At 42.5% G+C, this 24187-nt stretch overlaps 1 protein-coding gene across 1 annotated transcript in view; it reads right to left on the reverse strand.

The window, feature by feature from the left end:
• The window catches only part of FOCAD (focadhesin), a 311074-nt gene extending 291862 nt beyond the window's left edge, over positions 1-19212 (reverse strand). Inside the window, exon 1 of the mRNA XM_044265592.1 lies at positions 19171-19212. The gene's annotated coding sequence lies outside the window, so the exon portion shown is untranslated. The remainder of the gene's footprint in view (positions 1-19170) is intronic.
• Positions 19213-24187: the final 4975 nt, after the last annotated feature.

Below are 24187 nucleotides of genomic sequence, written 5' to 3' on the forward strand. Positions count from 1 at the left end.
AAAAGTCTCACTTGATCCAATTACACTGCTTATTAAGAGCTATTTAATGAGAAAGTCACACCTTTGAGTTATTAGAAGCTGTAATGGTCCTACAGAGTTCCAAATAAGTAAGCTAACAGAATTACCTTGATTCTACATTGTTTGCCAGCAAATTAATCCATCTGTTCCTGAAAAAAATTACATGTCCTCCACTGTGTTCAACTTTCTCCCATCTCATTTCAATCAAGTATGTTAGCTTCAGTTGAGAGAGCAGGTATTTTTTTTAAGTTATTGTATAGTAATAGATATACAAAGAAATATACATTTAAAGTGTACAATGTGATGAGGGTGGACATACGTAACACCTCCATGATACCATCAGCAACCTCAAGGCAATACATATGCAACACCTTCCAGAGTCTTCTTGTGTCTTTTGGTTTGGGTTTTGTGGTAAGAAAACTTTACATGATATCTACTCTATAAACAAACTCTGAAGTGCACAATACCATATTATTGTACAGTAGATCTCTAGAACTTACTCATTCTAGTGTAACTGAAAGTTTATAAAAGTTAGTACTTTTAATTGCTTCGACTATAGTACAGAGTTTATTTTCTTTTAATTTTCCAAACGCATATACAACCATATTACCCGCCCCCCAAAATGACATCATCCATAGATAAACTTTTTTTTTTTAAAGATTTTATTTATTTATTTGACAGACAGAGATCACAAGTAGGCAGAGAAGCAGGCAGAGAGAGAGGAAGGGAAGCAGGCCCCCCGCTGAGCAGAGAGCCCGACGTGGGACTCGATTCCAGGACCCTGAGATCATGACCTAAGCCGAAGGCAGCGGCTTAACCCACCACGCCGGCACCTGCCCAAGAATAAAGAAAAGCCTTTTTAAAAGAATAGGCTTTTAGACAGAGACCAGAAGGAAAAGACCACTCCAGACAGAGGAAATACTCAAGGCAACAATGTTGAGGGAGAAGCAGGCTTAGCAACTTCAGGGAAGACCAAGGACACCAGCACGGTTGGTGCATGTCAGCAAGCTGTGCCGGGGGACAGAGGACAGTGACCGGGTCCCAGATCACTTAAATCTCTGTAGGACACTATAAGCCTGTGGGGTTCCTGAGTTAAGACCGGAAGCGAAGAGGGTTTGGGACAGACGGATGGCCGACTTGACTACCATTTGAAAGATCATTCTGGCTTCTCTGAAGAACAGACCAAGAATGGGCAAGGATGGAAAAACAGAGACCAGTGAGGTAGTTACAGCAACAATCTGAGAGAGAAACCAGGTTGCCTTAAAGAAGAACAGCAGCAGAAATGGTGAGACTAGGTCAGACTTTCTTCTTTTTTTTTTTTTTTTAAAGATTTTATTTATTTATTTGACAGACGGAGATCACAAGTAGACAGAGAGGCAGGCAGAGAGAGAGGAAGGGAAGCAGGCTCTGCGCTGAGCAGAGAGTCCCATGCGGGGCTCGATCCCAGGACTCTGGGATCATGACCTGAGCCGAAGGCAGAGGCTTTAACCCACTGAGCCACCCAGGAGCCCCTAGGTCAGACTTTCTTGACAACACTTGCTAATGGATAGAATGTGGAAGGCAAGAAGAGCAGAGGATGACACCAATGTTTTTAGTTCAGACAACCACAAGAAAGAAGAAGTCAGGGACGCCTGGGTGGCTCAGTGGGTTGGGGCCTCTGCCTTCGGCTCAGGTCATGATCTCAGGGTCCTGGGATCGAGCCCTGCATGGGACTCTCTGCTCAGTGGAGAGCCTGCTTCCTCCTCTCTCTCTCTGCCTGCCTCTCAGCCTACTTGTGATCTCTGTCAAATAAATAAATAAAATTTTTTTTAAAAAATAAAATAATAAAAACAATACAGCAGGAGCACCCAGGTGGTTCAGTGAGTTAAATGTCTGCCTTTGGCCAGGCCAGGATCCTGAGATCCTGGAATGGAGCCCAATAGGGGTTCTCTGCTCACCGGGGAGCCTGCTTCTCCCTCCCTGTCTGCCTCTCCCCCTACTCGTGCCTCTCATGTGCTCTCTCTCAAATAAATAAATAAAATATTTTCAAATAAATAAATAAATAAAACAAGGCAGCCATGCACAAGTCTCCTGCGTCCTTGAGGGTACCATTTCTGTCCATCCCAGCAAGGAAAGGCTACATGATAAAGGGTGCAAAACACGAAGTAGAAGCTTTGTATATGTCTCAATTTTATCTGAGGCCAATCTTGACTATACACAATAAATGTTAAAATGTGTATGCTTTAAGAAATAACACGGAGGACATGGGGAGATGGAGAGAAGTGAGTTAGGGGAAATCGGAGGGGGAGATAAACCATGAGAGACTGTGGACTCTGAAAACAAACTGAGGGTTTTGGAGAGGGGAGGATGGGGGTTTGGGTGAGCCTGGTGGCAGGTATTATGGAGGGCACATACTGCATGGAGCACTGGGTGTGGTGCATCAGTAATGAATTCTGGGACACTGAAAAGAAATTTTAAAAAATAAGTAAAAATTAATAAGCAACAACAACAACAAATGTGTATGCTTAGCTCCAGCTTCTATTTACACTCGGCTCATATCCAATATCAAGGCTGCTGTCCACGCTGCCCCAGTCCCACCCACTCTCCAAACCCCATTAGGCCTCTGTGGCCCACCAGGCCCAAAGGAGAGAGTGAAGACAGGTTATCCAGCAGGTAGGTGGGTAGAGACCCCTTACTGCCCCATTCCCCCAGCCTTCCCTGTCCCTTCTACTTTATATCTCTTTCCGAGCTTTATGTTAAATGTCCTAGACATTCTAAAACCATGGCAAATGGGAATAAATTTAGAATCGGGGGAGGGAAAAATTTGGTTGTAAAGTGATACTGTGAACAGAAATGTAAGAAAATTTGGAAGTATTCATTTCTTCAAAGAAAAAAAACTTTAAAGATATGAAGTCAATTTAATAGATAATTGATTTGTGATCGAAACATCAATCGTTGCTGAAACTCCTAGGTTACAGGAGGATGGGAACTTCATTATTAAAGGGATCAGGATGACCCCACCGGCATCCATTCATTCATGTCAGCATCACTCAAAGTAAGAAAACCAGACGCTGCGTCCTCCTGTTGTGACAGGATAAGAAGACATACATGGAACCCTCTAAGAATATTCCCGCCTAAAGCATTTCAAAAATCACCCCATACAGCTTTCCATTTTTAACCACCAACTTATAGAAAACTCAAGACATAGAGGAACAAAGTAAACAAAAACCAGGGAATTTTGACAATAAGCTCAGAATTTGGGACATTTAATTGGACAAGTGACGGATTCTCCAACAACTCAATGACATACGAAAAAGAAAGGCTGGAGGGACTATTACAGGTTAAGTGATTAAGAGACTTAATCACCAAATACAATCTGGGGGCATTATTTGGATTTTGATTCCAACAAAACAACTGTAATAAGACATTCTTGGCATAACCAAGAAATTCTGAAATAGGGAGGGACTGAGTATAAGATAATCTTGAGAAATTGGGGTATGATAATGACACAGAAATTATGTTTAAAATAAAAGAGTAAAATTAAATTGTTATAGTTAATAGTAATTTTTAATTAACTTAAGATATTAATTAAAAATAATCACTTTTGCAGAAAATGCTGAAGGAGGAAAAATAAATGTTAGAGAAACAAAACAAGATCAACAAAATATTAATTTCATTTAAGTTCATTTATTATAGTCCCTATTTATGTGTGTGTTCAAAATTTTCCACAGGAAAACAAGGTAACCAGAGACTGTAAGATTACAATGAACTGAAGAGAAAAAAGATTATTATTGCTTGCAACGGCCAATCAATATGAATGAAGATTTCCTTGACAATATGCAACAAAACCAAAATATAAAAATAACCTGGACTTAAAAAAAATAAATAAAATAAAAAAATAAAAAAAAATAAAAATAACCTGGAGGCTGAGGCACTTAAGAGATTATCATTTTCATTCATAATCACTAATTTCAAAAGTTAAGCTCATGTTGGGACGCCTGGGTGGCTCAGTTGGTTGGACGACTGCCTTCGGCTCAGGGCGTGATCCTGGAGTCCCGGGATCGAGTCCCACATCGGGCTCCCAGCTCCATGGGGAGTCTGCTTCGCTCTCTGACCTTCTCCTCGCTCATGCTCTCTCTCACTGTCTCTCTCTCTCAAATAAATAAATAAAAAATCTTTTAAAAAAAAAAAAAAAAAAAAGTTAAGCTCATGCTTCCCAGGTCAGAATGATTTAAGACTATGTTATAAATTAGAATTTAATGCAACTCTGTTTCAACTGAAAAAATACCTCTTTTTCCTGAAGGTATCAAAAGAAAAAGGTCCAACTGTTCAAGAAAAGGTTTGAAATTTTTCTATCTCAGACTGTCTCTTTCACATATAAAGTTTCAGCTTCACTTTGAACAAACATGTTATGGATTTACAACTCAAAGTGAAGAGGCAGCTAGAAAGTACCTAAAGAACAGGTGTTCTGGGGGCACCTGGATGGCTCAGTGGGTTAAACCTCTGCCTTCGGTTCAGGTCGTGATCCCAGAGTCCTGGGATCAAGCCCCACGCCCCACATCGGGCTCTCTGCTCAGCGAGGAGTCTGCTTCCCCCTCCCCCTGCCTCTCTGTCCACTTGTGATCTCTGTCTGTCAAATAAATAAATAAAATCTTTAAAAAAAAAAAAAAAAAGAACAGGTATTCTGTGCAGCTGATTCGAGAACAAGATACTGTTCTTTCAAAGAATAAAGAGCTTGGATGTGTAAAAACAATTTGGCTCTTAAAAAAACAGGATCACAAAAGTACTTGCAAAAATAAATACATACATACATACATACATATATACTTGCAAGAAGAGGCCACAAACTTCCTTGGGTAATAGCCAGAATCTGTTTCAAGAGCTCTTCCATAAAACATGGAAGAGATATCCAGATACCTGAAAAAAGTTCAGTAACAAAACCTACATTTCGGGGGCCTGGGTGGCTCAGTGGGTTAAAGCCCCTGCCTTCGACTCAGGTTGGGATCCCAGGGTCCTGGGATCAAGCCCCATGCCCCACATCGGGCTCTCTGCTCATCAGGGAGCCTGCTTCCTCCTCTCTCTCTCTGCCTGTCTCTCTACTTGCTTGTGATACCTGTCTGTCAAATAAATAAATAAAATCTTTAATAAAAAAAAAAAACCTACATTTCATTCATTTGACAAATATTTACTAGATGCTACCTTGTGTCAGATGCTCTCCTAAGTACTGGAGATACAAACATCCCTGCCTTGGGGCACCCAGGTGGCTTAGAGGATTAAGCATCTGCCTTCAGCTCAGGTCATGATCCTGGGGTCCTGGGATCAAGCCCCACATTGGGATCCCTGCTCAGTGGGGAGTCTGATTCTCCTCCCCCACCGCATGCACTCTCTCTCCCTCTCTTTATCCTCTCTCTAAAATTAAAAAATAATAATAATAATTAAAAATAAAAAACAAAAGTCCCTACCTTTTTATAAGGGATTACATTCCTAACAGAGGCAAAACAAAAATAAGGAAAACAGTAATGATATAGCATCTTATAAGATAAGGTCTATACACAAAAGTAAAGCAGGAAAGGGGGACAGATAGAAAGGGGTTCTAATTTTACAAAAATGGTCAGTGAGAAGCTCACACATAAGCAAAGATTTAACTGAAGTAAAGGAGTCCCGTCTCTAAGAAAAGGATTCCAGGCAGAAGGAGCAGCAGTACAAAAATCACCATGGGAAAATGTATCCTTAAGGTCTGGGGAACAGCAATGAGGCTAATAGAGCAGGTTTACTGACTGAGCACAGAGTAGCTGGAAATGAAGTTAGGGAAGCAACAAAGGAGTCAGATGGCGGAAGCCCTCAAAGACCACTGCAAAGACTTTGTCTTTTACTTTGGTAAGCCATTAGAGGGTTCTGGAAAAGTGAGGAGGAGAAATCGATTTTGGGGGTGGGGGAGTCAGAGAGAGAGCATGAGCACAGCAGGGGGGGCGCCAGACAGAGGGAGAAGGAGAAGCAGGCTCCCTGAAGAGCGAGGAGCCCAAAACAGGACTCGATCCCAGGACCCTGGAATCATCGCCTGAGCCGAAGGCACACACTTAACTGACTGAGCCACCCAAGCATCCCAAGAGGAGAAATCTTTATGTATGTTTTAAAAATAATCACTTTGGGTATTCTGCTGACAGTATTTCAGGGGCAAAGAGAGAATAGAGCAATTAGAAGACTACAGTAGATTGCAAAAAATGCCCCCAAATTCTTCCCAATTCCTGTGTGCACATTTCTTTACAAAGTAACTTCACTGCTCCTCTCATAATCAAGTCATCTACTTCTCCATCCCCTTGAATCTGGGCTTCCGTGTCACTGCTTTAATCAGCAGCAGAGGAAGTGACGTTGTGGGCTTTTAGTCCCAATGCCATGCTGCTTCCTCTTGCTTTCTTGTTTCTTCCATTAGACCACCATGTTAAGAAGCATGGGGCAGGGGTGCCTGGGTGGCTCAGTGGGTTAAGCCTCTGCCTTCGGCTCAGGTCATGATCCCAGGGTCCTGGGATCGAGTCCCACAAGCAACATGGGGCTGCTTGCTGGAAGCCCATGCAACAGAGACGCGCCATCCCAGACAAAGCCTCCAAACCTAGTCCCCATTTGCTACATGAGCGACCCCAGGTGAGACTAACAAAAGAAGTGCCCCCTCCCCCACCTCAAACCCAACCCAAATTGCCAACCCCAGAATCATAAGCTAAAACATGATGGTGACTTTACCATACCAGATTTTGAAGGCGGGTCATAACAGCTAACCAATATAGAGGCTATTAAAACATCACACACAGAGACTGAGGGCAGCGGGTGAGAAGTACTCAGACTCTAGACATTCTGAAGGTACAGCCAACAAGCTTTCCTAATAGTTTATGTGAGGATTGTGAAAGGGAAAAGTCAAAGAAATGAAGGAGTTTCCATGAACTGAGGTGAGAAAGTCCACAGATGAAGCAGGTACAGGGCAGATCTCAGGAGCTAAGTTTGAGATTTCTACTGATCATCCAAATAGAAATGCAGAGTAGGTATCCGGATACGCAGAGTCTGGATTTCAAAGAACAAGGCCCAGGCTAAAGATATAAACTGAGCAGCTAATAGAGTATTACCAGTATTTTAAGACTGATTTAAGATATGATTGAGGGACTGTGAGGTCTAATGACCGAGCCCAGCAGCACTCTAATGTTAAGAGGTCAGAGAGGTAAGAAAAAAACCAGGGAGGGACCTGAAAGGGGGCAGTCAGGTAAAAGAAAGACTAGGAATTGTGGCACCTTTGAGAAATACGGGAAGAAAGGGTTTCAAGAAGCAGAACATGATCAACAGTTTCAAAAAATGCGCCTGGGTGGCTCAGTGGGTTAAGCTGCTGCCTTCGGCTCAGGTCATGATCTCAGGGTTCTGGGATCGAGTCCCGCATCGGGCTCTCTGCTCAGCAGGGAGCCTGCTTCCTCCTCTCTCTCTCTGCCTGCCTCTCTGCCTACTTGTAATCTCTCTCTGTCAAATAAATAGATAAAATCTTAAAAAATAAAAAAAATGCTGATAGAAAATGGTAACTATATGACAGGCTAAAGGGGGCATCTAGTCATGGTGGTAACGATTCTGCAATTTACAAATGTATGAAATCAACACATTGCATAGCTTAAACTTTCACAATGTCATGGGTCAATTATCTCTCAAGAAAATTGGGGTGGAAATGCTGATTGGCCAGGTAAGAGATGAGGATTGAAAACCAGACCTTTGGATTCAGCATGATGAAAGTCATTAGTCACTTTAAGAAGAGTACATTTTTTCAGAGCGGTGAGGGAAGCCAAGTAGAAAGGGTCTGAGGAAGAAGAAGAAAATTACTGGACACATGAGTATAAGCTTTGCCACAAAGTGGAAAACAGAAATTGTGGAGTGCATTAGGAGGAAACGGGGTAAAGACAGGAAATTTTGTTTTTAAAGATTTTATATTTTTAAGTTTTTATTTAAGTAATCTCTAAACCCAACGAAGGTTCAAACTCACGACCCTGAGATCAAAAGTCACATGCTCATGGATGCCTGGGTGAGTCAGTGGGTTAGGCATCTGTCTTCAGCTTGGGTCGCAATCCCAGTCCTGGGATTGAATTCCACCGTCCTGGGATCAAGTTCCACACGGGGCTTCCTGCTCAGTGAGGAGCTTGTTACTACCTCAGCCTGCCATTTCCCCCTGCTTGTGCGCTCCCTCTCTCTCTCTCTCTAACAAACGGGTAACTAAAATCTTAAAAAAAGAAAGAAAGAAAGAAAGAAAGAAAGAAAGAAAAAGGTGGGGGGGATTCCTGGGTGGCTCAGTCAGTTAAGTTGCCTTCGGCTCAGGCCATGATCTCGGGGTCTTGGGATCAAGTCCCACATAGGGCTCCTTGCTCCTCAGGGAACCTGCTTCTCCCTCTGCCTCTACCTGCCATTCTGCCTGCCTGTACCCTCTCTATCTCTCTGACAAATAAATAAATAAAATCGAAAAATAAATAAATAAATATTTTTAAAAATTTTTTAAAAATAAATTAAAAAGTCACATTCTCCTCCAACTGAGTCAGCCTCCCAAACCTTTAAAGATTTTTTTTTTAAAGATTTTATTTATTTATTTGACAGAGAGAAATCACAAGTAGATGGAGAGGCAGGCAGAGAGAGAGAGAGAGAAGGAAGCAGGCTCCCCGCTGAGCAGAGAGCCCGATGCGGGACTCGATCCCAGGACCCTGAGATCATGACCTGAGCCGAAGGCAGCGGCTTAACCCACTGAGCCACCCAGGTGCCCCTAAAGATTTTTTTTTAAGATTTTATTTATTTGACAGAGATCACAAGTAGGCAGAGAGGCAGGCAGAGAGAAAGGGAGGAGCAGGCTCCCTGCTGAGCAGAGAGCCCGATGTGGGGCTCAATCCCAGGACCCTGGGATCATGACCTGAGCTGAAGGCAGAGGCTTAACCCACTGAGCCACCCAGGCACCTTTAAAGATTTTATTTTTAAATAATCTCTGCATCCAACGTGGGACTCAAACTTATAACCCCAAGATCAAGAGCTGTATGCTTTACCTTCTGAGCCAGCAAGGGGCTTCAAAACCTCATTACTATTAATAGGCTCTACACCCAGCATGGAGCCCAATGTGGGACTTGAACTCATGGCCCTGAGACCAAGACCTGAGCTGAGGTCAAGACTCATACACTTAACCAACCTAGCCACTCAGGCACCCCTATCAAAAGGTAATTATTTAAAAAATAATTTTAAAGATTTTATTTATTTATTTGACAGAGACAGACACAGTGAGAGAGAGAACACAAGCAGGAGGAAGTGGGAGAGCGAAAAGCAGGCTTCCCCCTGAGCAGGGAACCCAATACAGGGATCGATCCCAGGACGCTAGGATCCTGAGCCTGAGCCACAGGCAGACACTTAACAACTGAGCCACCGAGTGCCCCAAAAGGTAATTATTTTAAGATAGGAGAAATAAGCACATGTTTACATACTGAAGGGAATAATCTAGTAATGAGGAAATGCAATCTTGCAGGAGAGAGAGCTACTGGAGCCAAAGCCTTGAGTAGGTGAAAGGAATACGATCTTATTATGCATGAGTGAGGAGCTGTCCTTGAAACAAAGAGACTCAGTAGTGGGGAGTGGGGGGCTCAGTCATTAAGCCTCTGCCTATGGCTCAGGTCATGATCCCAGGGTCTTGGGATCAAATCCCACATCAGCCTCCCTCAGAGGGAAGCCTGCTTCTCCCTCTCCCTCTCCCACTCCCCCTGTTTGTGTTCCCTCTCTCACAGTGTCTCTGTCAAAGAAATAAAGTCTTTTTTTTTTTTAAGATTTATTTATGTATTTATTTATTTGAGAGAGAGAAAAAGAAAGAGAGCACATGAGAGGAGAGAAGGTCAGAAGGAGAAGCAGACTCCCCATGGAGCTGGGAGCCCAATGTGGGACTCGATCCCAGGACTCCGGGATCATGACCTGAGCCGAAGGCAGTCGCTTAATCAACTGAGCCACCCAGGTACCCCATAAATAAAGTATTAAAAAAAGAAAAAGAGAGAGAGAGAGAGACTCTTCAATATGACTCTAAGTCCTAAAATAATAGGAGGGAAACCACAGAAAACACAGGTATGCCCACCTACCACTAATAATATATGAGAGCCAGTCCATGTGATGAAAAGTATTTTGGAAGTCCAAAGTTCAAAAAGAAGTCCGAAAAGCAAAAAGGCCATTGCCTCTCCTCTGACAAATAACAAACATTCAATGGTGACAGGTTTTTATTCTTAAATTTAAAAGAGGGGACGCCTGGGTGGCTCAGTTGGTTGGACGACTGCCTTCGGCTCAGGGCGTGATCCTGGAGTCCCGGGATCGAGTCCCACATCAGGCTCCCAGCTCCATGGGGAGTCTGCTTCGCTCTCTGACCTTCTCCTCGCTCATGCTCTCTCTCACTGTCTCTCTCTCTCAAATAAATAAATAAAATCTTTAAAAAAAAAAAAAAAAAATTTAAAAGAGAACTCTAGGGGCACCTGGGTGGCTCAGTGGGTTGAGCCTCTGCCTTCTGCTTGGTTCATGATCCCAGGGTCCTGGGATCAAGCTCCCATTGGGCTCTCTGCTCAGCAGGGAGCCTGCTTCCGCTCTCTTCTCTCTGTGCCTCTCTGCCTACTTGTGATCTCTGTCTGACTTGTGATCTCTGTCTGCAAAATAAATAAATAAAATCTTTAAAAAAAAAATAAAAGAGAACTCTATCTGCTGTCCTACTAAACAGAAACTAGTACAATTTGATGGGTGAAAGCTGACAAGCTTCATCTGAACTTGACATGCAAACTATTTTTTTTTAAAGATTTTATTTATTTATTTGACAGACAGAGATTACAAGCAGACAGAGAGAAAGAGGGAGGGGGAAGCAGGCTCACCGCTGAGCAGAGAGCCCGATGCTGAGCAGAGAGCAGAGCCTGATCCCAGGACCCTGAGATCATGACCTGAGCCGAAGGCAGAGGCTTTAACCCACTGAGCCACCCAGGCACCCCAACATGCAAACTATTTGTAACTCTAAAATTTTCATATGCTTCAGCCTTGCTCACACCCAAGTCTAACCTCTTCCTCATCTGCCTTCCTCTTCATTAAACACTAACCAGTCCTCACCTCTTGCACTCTGATACCATGATCACCAAACTTTCTTATTAGATGCTCAGCATCTTCATTAGGTGTCCCCCTACTTCTTAGACCTAATGAAAACTATACTCTGCTTCTTTGGTGGCCACTTCAGTGAAAGCTAATCATCCTTCCAAGCTCCAATGCCCAGAAGAACATTTCTTTACCATTTTACCCCCCCATACTTCTAAGGGCATGCCACCCAAGTATCTTTATCTCCCATATATACTGATAACTACTATCCATGATCTAAAACCTCAGAAACCATTGTCTACCTCTCTGCTCTGGGTACCAAGATCTTCTGAGGTCCACGTCCAAGGTGAGTGATTCATCCAACACACCAGTCTCACTGCTCTTGAATATCTCCGTGTCACCTCCATTTTAGCAATCTACATCCATGGCCAAACCCTATATTCCATTAGCACCTTAAAACTTTAAATTCTAGGGACGCCTGGGTGGCTCAGTTGGTTGGACGACTGCCTTCGGCTCAGGGCGTGATCCTGGAGTCCCGGGATCGAGTCCCACATCGGGCTCCCAGCTCCATGGGGAGTCTGCTTCGCTCTCTGACCTTCTCCTCGCTCATGCTCTCTCTCACTGTCTCTCTCTCTCTCAAATAAATAAATAAAATTTAAAAAAAAAAAAAAAACTTTAAATTCTAATATTCTTCTCTGAATCCAGAATATTCTAACAGCTATCTCCCTTATGCCTACATACACCTATGTATTTACTTTGCCCAGACTTCTAATCTCTTGAACCAATTTTTTTTTCAATTCATTTATCTTTTTAGTAATCTCTACACCCAACGTGGAGCTTGAACTCATGACCCTCAGATAAAGAGTCGCATGCTCGGGGCACCTGGGTGGCTCAGTGGGTTAAGCCGCTGCCTTTGGCTCAGGTCATGATCTCAAGGTCCTGGCATCGAGTCCCACATCGGGCTCTCTGCTCAGCAGGGAGCCTGCTTCCTCCTCTCTCTCTGCCTGCCTCTCTGCCTACTTGTGATCTCTCTCTGTCAAATAAATAAATAAAATCTTTAAAAAAAAAAAAAAAAAAGAGTCGCATGCTCTTCTGACTGGGCCAGCCAAGAACCCCAGTACCAATTACTTTCTTTCACTCTTTCAGCCTCCTCCTGCTTGGTCCCCACCTCCATTCAGTCCAAACCTCACATTCCATCACTTCAACCATTGTCTTGCTAATCCTTTGAGCTCAAAGTACTTAACAAAATCCAAATACTGGATCATTCCAACTATTCAGAATCTTTGGATCTACTGACTTTTGCTACAGAAAGTCACACAATTATACAAGCTAGTAAAATTACAAACCAATGATAATTTTTGTTAAGATTTATTTATGAGAGCGAGCTTGGATGGGGGAGGGGCAGAGGAAAAGCAAGAGAATCCTCCAGCAGACTCCCTTCTTCTAAGCACAGAACCCGAATGGGGCTTTATCCCAGGACCCTGAGATCATGACCTGAGTGGAAATCAAGAGTCAGATGCTTAACCAACTGAGCCACCCAGGCACCCCTAAACTAATGATTCTTGCCTATCTGGTAGACCTTCCTAAGACCTCTAGTGAGCTCTCTCTTCAATTCTCCATGGTGTTCAACAGTTCACCATTCTCCCCTAAAATTCCCCACCTCCTTGTCTTCTAGAGCTCCAATGTCCATTAGGCTGTTCCCTCTCATTCTTTTTCACTGGTCCATCTTCCTTACGTGATGGTGCTTCCCAGAGTTTCTCTAGCTTTTTGTCTTTTAAGATTTTATCTATTTATTTATTTGACACACACACACAGAGAAAGAGAGAGAGAGAGAGGCAGTCAGAGGGAAAAGGAGAAGCAGGCTCTCTGCTGAGCAGAGGGCCGTACATGGGACTCCATCCCAGGACCTGAGCCAAAGGCAGTCACTTAACTGACTGAGCCACCCAGGCATCCCTGTTTTATTCTTTCTTATTCTAGAAACTCTCTTAGGTTATCTATAGCCATATATATACCCTGTTTCAACTATCACCTACGTGCTAAGAGCATCCTAATCTCTATACTGCATAAAATCCTCTCCTCCGGGTGCTTCAGCTGCTCAGCTGGTTAAGCACGGGACTCTTGATTTCAGCTCAGGTCACAATCTCAGGGCATGGGATCAAGCCCCAAGTCAGGCTCCAGGATCATCGAGGAGTCCACTCAAGATTCTCTCTCCCCCTCTTCCTCTCTCCCAACTCCCAACCCCTGATCTCACATGCTCTCTAAAATAAATAAATAAATAACACTTAAAAAAAAAAAAAATCCTGTTCTCATCCCCAGAGCAGTGCAGCTAGTTACCCACGGAATAGTACCAACTGTGTGACCCAAAGACATATCCAAGACTGATCTTAGTCACCTGCTAACCCAGATGGGATTCCTACTGTGGGAAGTCATAAAGTTGGGAAGCATCTTGACTCCACCTTTTCCTCAACCCACATATCAAACGGGACACCAGTTTCATCATCTTGACATTATCTTGGATCCATCCTATTCTCTCAAGCCCCACTGCTAATGTGGAGCTTTATCAAGCAGGCCGCACTCCACCACAATTCATGTCTCACCTTGCCACATGAAACTGATCTTCAACTTGAATCTCTTACCCATAGATCACCACAGCCTCAAGGGTCAAGTTCAAAACCTTTAACACAGAAAGAAAGAGGGCCTTTCATTGTTTACATATTCACCCTCATCTCTCTGTCCTCCCCTTAATACATTAAGAATCTGTTTTGTCTCGCATCCTTCGATTTAGCCTCATGGCTTTCTTGTGCCTAGAATGCCTTATCCTCCATCCTCACCAGCTAACTTCTACTTGCTGTCAAAATTCCGTTCAAGCAAACACTCCAACAAAAAGCCGCGTCTGAATCCCCTGAAATCTGACACACATACAGTTTTCCTCTGTCCCCACAGTACTCCAAGCATGCATCTAACTATAGTAATTTATTTCTTTGTATTCTGGCCTTCTCCAGAGCTTCCATTCAATAGTGTAAGTTCCTCAAAGGAAAGTTAGGGCCTGGACCAGAGCAGATACTCTTTATTGAATGAAAAAAATAAAATAAAATACATACAGTATTTAATATCTATGACTCTTAAAATTCAATTTACTTACAGATTTCAAGCATTCAAATTTTAATACAAAGTTTCCTCCACTCCCTCCCCGTGTCCTAATATATACTAAAACCTAATGGTTTCATTACCTAAACCAACCTGTTCAATGATGGTTAAATAGAGTAAAATTTACAGTAAATTCTGAAAGTTAGGGCACCTGGGTGGCTCAGTTAAGCATCTGTCTTCGGTGCAGGTTGTGATCACAGGGTCCTGGGATGGAGCCCTGCAGCCGGCTCCCTGCTCAGCGGGAGTCTGCTTCTCCCTCTCCTTCTGCCCCTCCCCGCTTCCTGTGGGCACTTGCTGTCTCTCACTCTCTCTCTCAAATAAATAAATAATTGGTTTGTTTTTTTTTTTTAATTCTGAGGGCAGCTAAGTCAAAGGAAAAAGATTTTTAAAGAGACAAAAGTACATGCTGGCAGCCAGAAAACTTAACAAAACTACAGTTACAATATCCACAATTTTAACATTTGTTCAACATGCTTATCAACCAAATTAGCATACAAGTCATTTGTTTGACAAAAATACAAAATAAAAATACAGTTTAATGCACTGAAATCTCCAGTTTAGAAGCCTGGGTGGACTGCTTCATTGGTTCCCCAGGCAAATGAAAAGATAAATCTCTAAATAAATAATAATAATAACAACTGACTATCTATGCAGCTTGGATTTTCAAATTCCTTGGGCCTAAAGTTTTCTCTTCATGAACAATGGAAAACTGTATGGTATTTAATATCAAAGATTTTAAACATCTTCAAATATAAAAACTAAAATAATTCTAACTGAACAAAAGCAAATATAAATTTAACAAAATTTCAAAATCAGAAATGCAATGTTACTACTTCCAATGTGACTTGAAATAGGATAAAAAAGTATGAAGCCAGGAGTGCCTTGGGGACCCAAGCTATAAAAACAACAATGTTCAATCTGTTGTTTGAAAATAGATGGGATCGGGGCGCCTGGGTGGCTCAGTGGGTTAAAGCCTCTGCCTTCAGCTCAGGTCATGATCCCAGGGTCCTGGGATCAAGCCCCACATTTGGCTCTCTGCCCGGCAGGGAGCCTGCTTCCTCCTCTTTCTCTCTCTGCCTGCCTCTCTGCCTACTTGTGATCTGTCTGTCAAATAAACAAATAAAATCTTTAAAAAAAAAAAAAAAGAAAGAAAGAAAATAGATGGGATCTTTCCCATTGCTTCAAAGTTTGTTTCAAATAATTTAAATGGGAGAAAAACCAATAAACATCCTTTGTCCTATAAGCTTAGCAAATCTTGTTTCCTATCACGTGGAGATAGTATACAGAGTGGAGCATCTGGGTGGCTCAGTTGGTTAAGCATCTGCCTTCAGCTTGGGTTGTGATCTCAGGATCCTGGGATCGAGTCCCGTGTTGGGCTCCTTATTCAATGAAGAGCCTGCTTCTCCCTCTCCCTCTGACACTCCCCCTGCTTGTGCTCACTGGTACTCTCTCTCTGCCCTCGCTCTCAAATAAACAAATAAAATATTATGGAAAAAAAGTATACACTACCTCGATCCAATTTATCATGAATTATGAATCACAGACTTATACTTACATAACTATACCATATTTTATTACACTACTCATATCTAGACCTGTAGTACTTCTTAAAAAAAATATACAATATAGGGGTTCCTGGCCAGCTCAGTCGGAGAAGCATGCAACTTGATCTCAGGGTCATGAGTTCCTGCCCCATGTTGGCTATAGAGATTACTTAAATACAAGTTAAAAACATATATTCATGTACATACACACACAATATAGATTTCTTATCTCCTAAAAAAAAAATGTATTACCCACATGTAATGTGATCGAAGTTTAAATTATCACACTGGGTTTCTTTTTTTAAGAACCATTAATAGATGTCCATTGATAGATGAATGGATAAACAGGATGTGGTACATTTACACAGACACACACACATAGGGAATATTAGTCAGCCATAAAAAAGAATGAAATGTTGCCATCTGCGACATGGACGAACCTAGAGAGTATTTTGCTAAGTGAAATAAGTCAGATAGAGAAAGACACTATATGATTTCACCTATATAGATGGAATCCAAAAAAGAAGACAAACAAACAAAACAGAAACAAAGTCACAGATACAGTAAACAGTTAGTTACCAGAGGGGATAGTATCTGGAAGGCACACAAAATAGGTGAAAGGGATTAAGAGGTACAAACTTCCAGATACATAATCAGTAAGTCAAGGGAATGTAAAGTACAGCCTAGGGAATAGAGCAAATAAGATTGTAAGAATTTTCCATAACTAGACTCATATAAAAATACCAAATCACTATGATATGCCCCTGAATCTAATAGGGATACTGTACACCAATTATACTTCAATTAAAAAAAAAATCAAGTTGTGCTACAGACCTACCAATAATCCTGACACTATTAGTTCCTTACTTTTCTTCTAAATATAGTTATAATTGTATTTTTCATTGTTTTTTCTCCTCCAATTTAAAAAAAAAAGCCTCCTCTTGGATTTTTTTCCCTTAGTTTTTGCATTTCTCTTCAATCTTCCCATCTCAATCTGGTCCATCTCTATAACTAGAAAGGTACAGCAAAAGAAAAATTTTGGAAAGCTGTATTTCCTTAAACTTTCCAAACCCCTAATTGTGACATAAACAATTCACATAATGGTTTGTGGGTAACATCCAAAAACTATCACAAGTCTATGAATATTATGCCTCAGAAGTATTTTAGAAATTATTTTACACCAGCAGGAAGGCCAAACAATTTATTTGCAAGTCCCATCAACCAAACAGCAAGTGAAAAACTATTGTTACTGGGTGCCTGGGTAGCTCAGATGGTTAAACATCTGACTTCAGCTCAAACCCTGATCTCAGGGTCTTGTGATCCAGCCCATGCTCAGCAATGAGTCCTTATCGGAAAAACCACTGCCCCTCCCCCTGCTCCTGCTGGCTCTCTCTCTCTCTTTCACATAAATAAATAAAATCTAAAAAAAAAAAAGAAAGAAAGGAAAGAAAAGCTATTAGTATATCTCTATGGACATTTTCATTCTCAAACTAATGATTTATTTATGGTTATCAATAACCATGAGTATTCCACTTTCTCAAGTGGAAATAGCAGTCAACTGAAATCCAGTAAATTTTAGCTTGATAAAATAAATGCTAACATAGACATGATATTGATAGGTATTAGCCAGGTGATGGTAACTACCTAATATTTTACCAAAGTATAAGCATGATAACCAAGGCAGAGGTTTTGGCTACCACTAACCTACCACTGCAACTCAAAATACTTTGAAAATTGTATACTTACCCAATTTTTTAAAGATTTATTTCTTGTAGAAAGAGCAAGAGACCATAAGCATATGTGGGGGAGGGGCAATGGAAAGGGGAGAGAATCTCAAACAGGCTCCCCACAGAGCACGATGACCTGAGCCAAGTCAACAGTGGGACGCTTAACAAACTGAGCCACCCAAGTGCCCCCAATAGTTTTTACATCATACCTTTAAACATAACACTAAAAAGGTTTCGATTATTACACTTCCAAATTTAGATGAGTCATAGTGCTTTGTATGCAGGAACTGAATATAAATCAAAATTGTAAATTTGCACTTGCTTGCTAGTCAAAGAGACATGTGGACAGATTCAGAAAGATTAAAACGTATAATCATAATACACATTGTGTTTTTAAAACGGTCACTTCCCAACTGTTAACCCAGTTCAGTAAACACACCAATTGCCCTCCCTCTTCTTGAATATCTAAAAGTTACGGAATACTTCTAATCCTATCCCTTCACTTTACAGATAGGCACCTGAGACCTGGGGTCATTGTACAGTTAGCAGAATTACAAAACCTCTAGTCATCGTGGTCTGAAGCTTACTAGAGGTGAGAGTAAGAAAAACCGAATGAGGTCTCAGAACAGCTCTATATTATGATATAGAATCATAAGCTTCTGTACCTAAATCTGGAATCTGAAATTGAACCATCATTAACAACAACAAAATTACATCTCAAATCTAGACAATAAAACTGGCAGATAAAATGAGAGAAAAGGCAGGGAATGTCCATTTTAGTTTCTGACCTAAGACCCTGACCATCAAGGAATTCATCCAAAAAGTTTGTTGAACGGATGAATGAATGATTGCATGATACCTGATAGGATGACTTCACTGATTTTAGAAGCTCTAATTTCAGGAGCTAAACTGGAGGATCATGATGCCACCGCCGAAATTAAAACTCACGGTGCAACAAACAACTCCTATGTGAAATACAACAACCAGGTCTCTGCAAATCTCCGCAGAGCTGTTGCAGGTGTTTCAAAACATACATACATTCATACACAGATGCCATTTTGGTCAGGTAATTCCCGCAAGGGAGGATAGAGCCAGAGAATCGAGAAGTCTGAAAACAGGCCCTGCTCACCCACAAGCCTTTGCATTCAAGTGGACAAGATCTGAGTGAGTCACTGGCGATAAGACGGTCTCCCCAGCCAGCCAGAAACCGGCCCGGAATCTCCTGCACTCCTTTTAACTAGGGAACGGGTCAGGGAAGAGTGGAGGAACTGCAACCTGCTGCCGGTTAATATGCAAGGATCGCGCTGATCCGTTTCCGAGTCAAGTTCCCGCTGAGCCCCACCGCAGGCACGGGAGCCGGCCCCACCCGGCATCGCGGAGCGCTCCTACGCAGAAGGCCTCGTCCTGCAGGAGTTCAGAGCCCAGACAGGACAGGACGCGGGCAAAGAGCAAGACCTATCCCCTTCCTGGCCACCCACGCCACAGCGCGGCCCTGCCACCACATGCTCCCCTTCCCGCTTTTCCAGCACAGCCCTAGGGCCGCAGGGCCTCAGCCGCCCTCCACGCCAAGCTGAGACAGGCCACAGGCGAACGCGATCCAGCGGCCTCAAAGCAGGGGACAGCGGCCCGCAGCTCGCCGCCTGCCACCCCGCATCGCTTACCTCCCTTCTGCCACAAGCTCAGCCCCGCTCCGGCTGCCTGACGTGGCCCGCCCCGCCGTCTCGAACGCCTGGGGGCGGAGACTACGGTGAGAGAACCAATGGACTGCAGACTGCAAGCGTGTGTCCCGCCTCCTCCGGCTTCGGCCCGCCCCTCTTTGCTTTCGCGCGCGCGCAACGGCCAAGGCCAAGGCCGCGCACTGCGGCTAGAGGGTGGCGTGCACTGCTGAGCGCTTCTCTGCAGGGACCCGGGGGCAGGAAGAGAGGCGCGTGCAGGTGGGGGTTGTGGAGTTGCACCGCAGTGGGGATTAGCCCACGAGACAGCCGATTGAAGGAACTTGTTTAGGAATGCCACTGCGCCGTGCTTGGGTAGTCCTGTTGGCAGCCTGCCCTTATGCAGCTTTTGGCGATGCAAAGCAGCTTCTTAGTGTTTGGAGATTTTGTTGCCCCAAAAACAATAATCCCGATAACTGGAGGATCATGATGCCACAGGATTCAGAAAATGTAATGCAGACACTCGACCTGCCACTTCGTTCTTCCCCTTGCCCCTTGTAGTTGCTGCTTCGTACTTTTGGCCAACACAGAACACTGCAGCTCTCAATGCTACCTACACTGGTACATCCACCTGTTGGACAGTCCTACAGGACGTTATAGCCTGGATATTTCTGCTCAGTTAATCTGGGGACAGCAGGTACACATCACTGTTACTTTTTTTTTTTGGTCTAATACTTACTGCGTGTCCACCTGTGCACACTCATTTCCACAGGAAAGCTGTACAGTACGGGTCACGGTAAAACAGAAGCTAAAGGAGATAGCAGAAAGAAAAAGAAATGAGCAAGTAAAAAAGGAATGGAATTCAAGTTGTGTAAAAATTATATACAAGAGTTAAGACACGTCGCTCTAGAGAATTGACTTATCCAGCCCTTTCCAAACTCTGGTATATCTTTAGAAGTATGTATATATAGAAGTGGGGAGCTTTTTAAAAAATACTGGTCCCTGGGCTCCGTCTCTAGAGAGTCTCAATTTAGTAGCTCTACTGTGAGTCCTTGGCATTGGTACTCTTAAGTTTCCAAAGTCATTTTAATGTGCTGATACGAGTTCTACTTCTCATTTGTAGGAAGGATTTGGTTCCCTATACTCTACTTTAGAAAAACAATTACATGCCACAGGCCATTTCAGCTCTCTCAATAACCTATTATGCATTCCTTCTGTAGGAATTCATCTAAATTAATTTTGAACCTACTTTTATATTCACTCTCTGTTATCCTTTGAGAGAAAGTAGTATTATAAGGTTTATAATGGCCTTCTTGATCTTCTGGAATTTGATGTGTTAACCTTAAAAATAAACTGCCAGTTAAATTTTACCAGCAAAAGGTGGCTTTAAACAGGAATAACAGAGAATGGCAATCAAGGACAATCAAGCTACAGCAAAACCATAGGCAAGTCCAACAAAGAAGAGGAATATTTTTCTATGGAGAAGAAGAATGAAGTTGAGAGGGGTTGTTTTGAATGAAAACCCATTGGAGAAAAGCAAAGAGTTGTGAGTGATGTTGGTTTCTCCTTGCTGAGTTTCAGGGGTAGTCAATTTCTTGTAGGAGATGCAAAGATACATCTTTCCCTATTGGAGCCTGTAATTGATGATCCTGTCCTGCTGAAGATTTTTCTGTTAGGTTTGTAATTGCTATTAAGGGGTATGGCTTTTCCTACCAGCTTCCCCTTCAAGCATCTCAAGTCCAGTATAGCAAAGTTTTCCTGAATTAATCTTCACAGATGATAGTCCCCTTTGGTATTCATAATTCTAAATGCATCAGAACTTCTTTTAGGACCATTTTAATTCTTTTTTAAAATTCATCTTCTAGGGGCACCTGGGTGGCTCAGTGGGTTAGAGCCTCTGCCTTAGGCTCAGGTCAGGGTCTCAGGGTTCTGGGAACGAGCCCCGCATCGGGCTCCTTGCTCAGCGGGGAGCCTGCTTCCCCCTCCCTCTGCCTGCCGCTCTGCCTGCTTGTGATCTCTGTCTGTCAAATAAATAAATAAAATCTTTAAAAAGTGTTTAAAAACAAAATTCATCTTCTATTCCCTTGGGAGTACTTGACTGACTCAGTAGGTAGAGCCTGCAACTCTTGATCTCAGGGTCATGAGTTCAAGCCCAACATTGGGTGTAGAGATTACTTTTAAAAACCTTAAAGGGCATCTGAGTGGCTCAGTTGGTTAAATGCCTGACTTTGGCTCAGGTCAAGAGCTCAGGATTCTGTGCTTGAACGCGAAGTCAGGCTCCACACTAGCAGGGAGTCTGCTTCTCCTTCTCCCCTTTCCCCTGCCCTTTACCCTACTTGTGCACATTCTCTCTCATAAATAAATACAACTAAAAGCTCTAGTATCTCCATTTCTTGAGACACATTAGTCAAAATTTTAATTGTACACTTAACTATATGAATACCACTGTTATAAGTACATCAACACACTTAATCAAGAAAACAACTTATGAAGCTGTTACAGTTCTTACCCACATTTTCTAAGTAAGGAATCTTAGCCACAGAATGGGAAGCATCTTGACCACATGTACCTCGTTAGTGGCAAAACCAAAATTTGAATCCAGGCACCCTGGCTCTCAATAAATAACTTTACTGCCTCTGTTATAAAAGGGGTGGCTTTTAGGAATATGTGAGGAAATGTCCTTTTGAAGAATGCTGTTTACTCTGTGATTTTTTTACCTTTTTTTTTTTTTTAAATAAGCTCTATGCCCAACAAGGGACTTAAACTCACAATCCCAAGTTGAAGAGTCTCAAACGCTACCAACTGAGCCAGCTAGATGCCCCTGTGATTTTTCACTTTTGTGAAACTTCAGATTCAGGGCACCTAGGTGGCTCGGTCAAGCCTCTGCCCTCGGCTCAGATCACGATCCTGTGGTCCTGGGACTGAGCCTTGCTTTGGGATACCTGCTCAGTAGGAGCCTGCTTCTCCCTCTCCTTTCTGCCACTCCCTGTTTGTGCTTTCTGTCTCTCTCTCTCTCTCTCTCTGTCTCTCTGTGTCAAATGGATAAATAAAATCTTCAAAAAAAGAAAGAAAGAAAATTTAGATTCAAATTTGGGGCTGGAATGAAAAGTTTAGGTTGTTAATTCTAAAGCCTAGAACTAATCTGACTGCTTGCTACAAATCTTAGACTAGGCTGGAAAGTACACCTCACCCCCTTCTGGGATATACTCGACCCAACTTCTAGGATATACTCCTTCCACAGATGAGTGTAGTTCAGCAGGGATCATTTCAAACTTTAAATTATTTCATCTATCCCAGGAACTGTGCTAGATATGAGTGAGGATGAAAGACACAATCAGAGCCTCAGGAAGCCAGCTCATCCTGGAGGCCAAGTCAGATTTACTTGGGCAAGACTAGAGGTATCGATTTGTTTTTTGTTCTAGAGGTACAGACTTCTAGAACTAGAAGAGGTCTCAGAAGCTGCTAGCCTATGCCCAAGTTTTCACTAACAAGTGCTGAGATGAAAAACAGATAAATAAGGACATGTACTGAATTTTCATAAAAATAGATTCAGTTTAAAGAATTGTTCTTTTTCTGAGATTATGCTGCTGTGGTGGTGGTGGTGGTGGTAAAGTTCTCTTGTATGAAATAATGAATACATTATATTTGTTGGGGGCTTTTTAATGATCTTAAAGCACCTATGTTGTTTCTCAAAATTTTTTGATCTTTTATGGATTTCTTTTAACCCTGTTAATGTACAGAGAGGGAAACAAAGATTCCAGAGGAACAAAGCCCAGTCCTCTTTCTCCTAGGTACCCCCCGAAACAGCCCATTTTGTGTCCAGGGCTAGAAATTTTTTTAAGTGTTAACAAACTGAAAAAGAAATCAAGGTCAAGGTTAGACAACAAAGATTAGAACTGGTTCCGATAGGCCAGCTGTGATGTTAGCCGGGAGGAAAAGGCTCCTGCCTGCTTAATTAATCAGATTAGCTAAGTAGATTGGTTTCCTTCTGAGTTGAAAGCAAAAGATGGGGCCTGAGGGAATACAGCTACTACTGGCAGTTACATTTTGATTGAGGTAAGACCTAAGAAGGTCTGCTTGATTGAGTAGGCCGCACCCACATCTGATAGGAATTTTTGGAGCCCTATGCAAGTGTTTCACTGAGAGAGAGATTTTTTTGAGAAAGGGCAGGGAAAGGCAGGACACTCACAGGAGTAAGGGGATGAGGGTCAACTTCATTCACCCTGTACAGAGGCTGATCTAGATTTAATAACGAAAGCCCCAGGACAGATGGACTTTTCAATTGAAGGATTAAAACGGGCTTCAAATTTGTACATTATTTTTCTGGAAAGGCTTAAAATGTAAATGCAAATGAACTCTTTGCCTTTTAACTATCCCAGACAAACCACTGTCTTTAAGAGGTAAGCAGGCAGACAGCATTTCTCTGTTAACCTTCGTGTATTATTTCCCCTGAAGTAGTTAGGCAGTTCTCTATTGTACCAGAACCTTTAGATAAGTACACTTTTTGAAGTCAGTATAGAAGGGCCTATTGACTTTAACAACAACAAAAGAAAGAGAGTAAGAAAAATGTGTCCACTCCCAAATCATTAACTGAACTGAAAAGAATATGCTAACAAAGAAAGACACTGTAGTCCGAATCCTGTACTGTAAGGGAAGGTCATGTCACCCACAGCATCAGGAGAGGCACAAAGCCTTGAACTCAGGCCCAAGCATGCTGGGCTAGCTTAACACACCCACGCATTCATCAGCAGGCACGAAACTGGGAGGAGAAATTGAAAACGGAGTCGCCCGGCTCCTCTGTCGACACATTAACAGAAAGTAATGTTGTTAGATTTAATTAGATGTGAGTATGTGGCTCTAATGGCTTCCCATTTCTTTCAGAGCAGAAGCCAAATTCCTTACAAAAGCCAACAAGCCCATACACGATTTGCCTCTCCTGTACCATGTCCTTCCATATGCATACCATTTCCATCTTTGACCTTGCCGTCCACATTCCTCCTCCACTCATTTTACTCCCATCACCCTG

Source organism: Neovison vison, chromosome 9, assembly GCF_020171115.1.
Source record: "Neovison vison isolate M4711 chromosome 9, ASM_NN_V1, whole genome shotgun sequence".
Lineage (NCBI taxonomy): Eukaryota > Metazoa > Chordata > Mammalia > Carnivora > Mustelidae > Neogale > Neogale vison.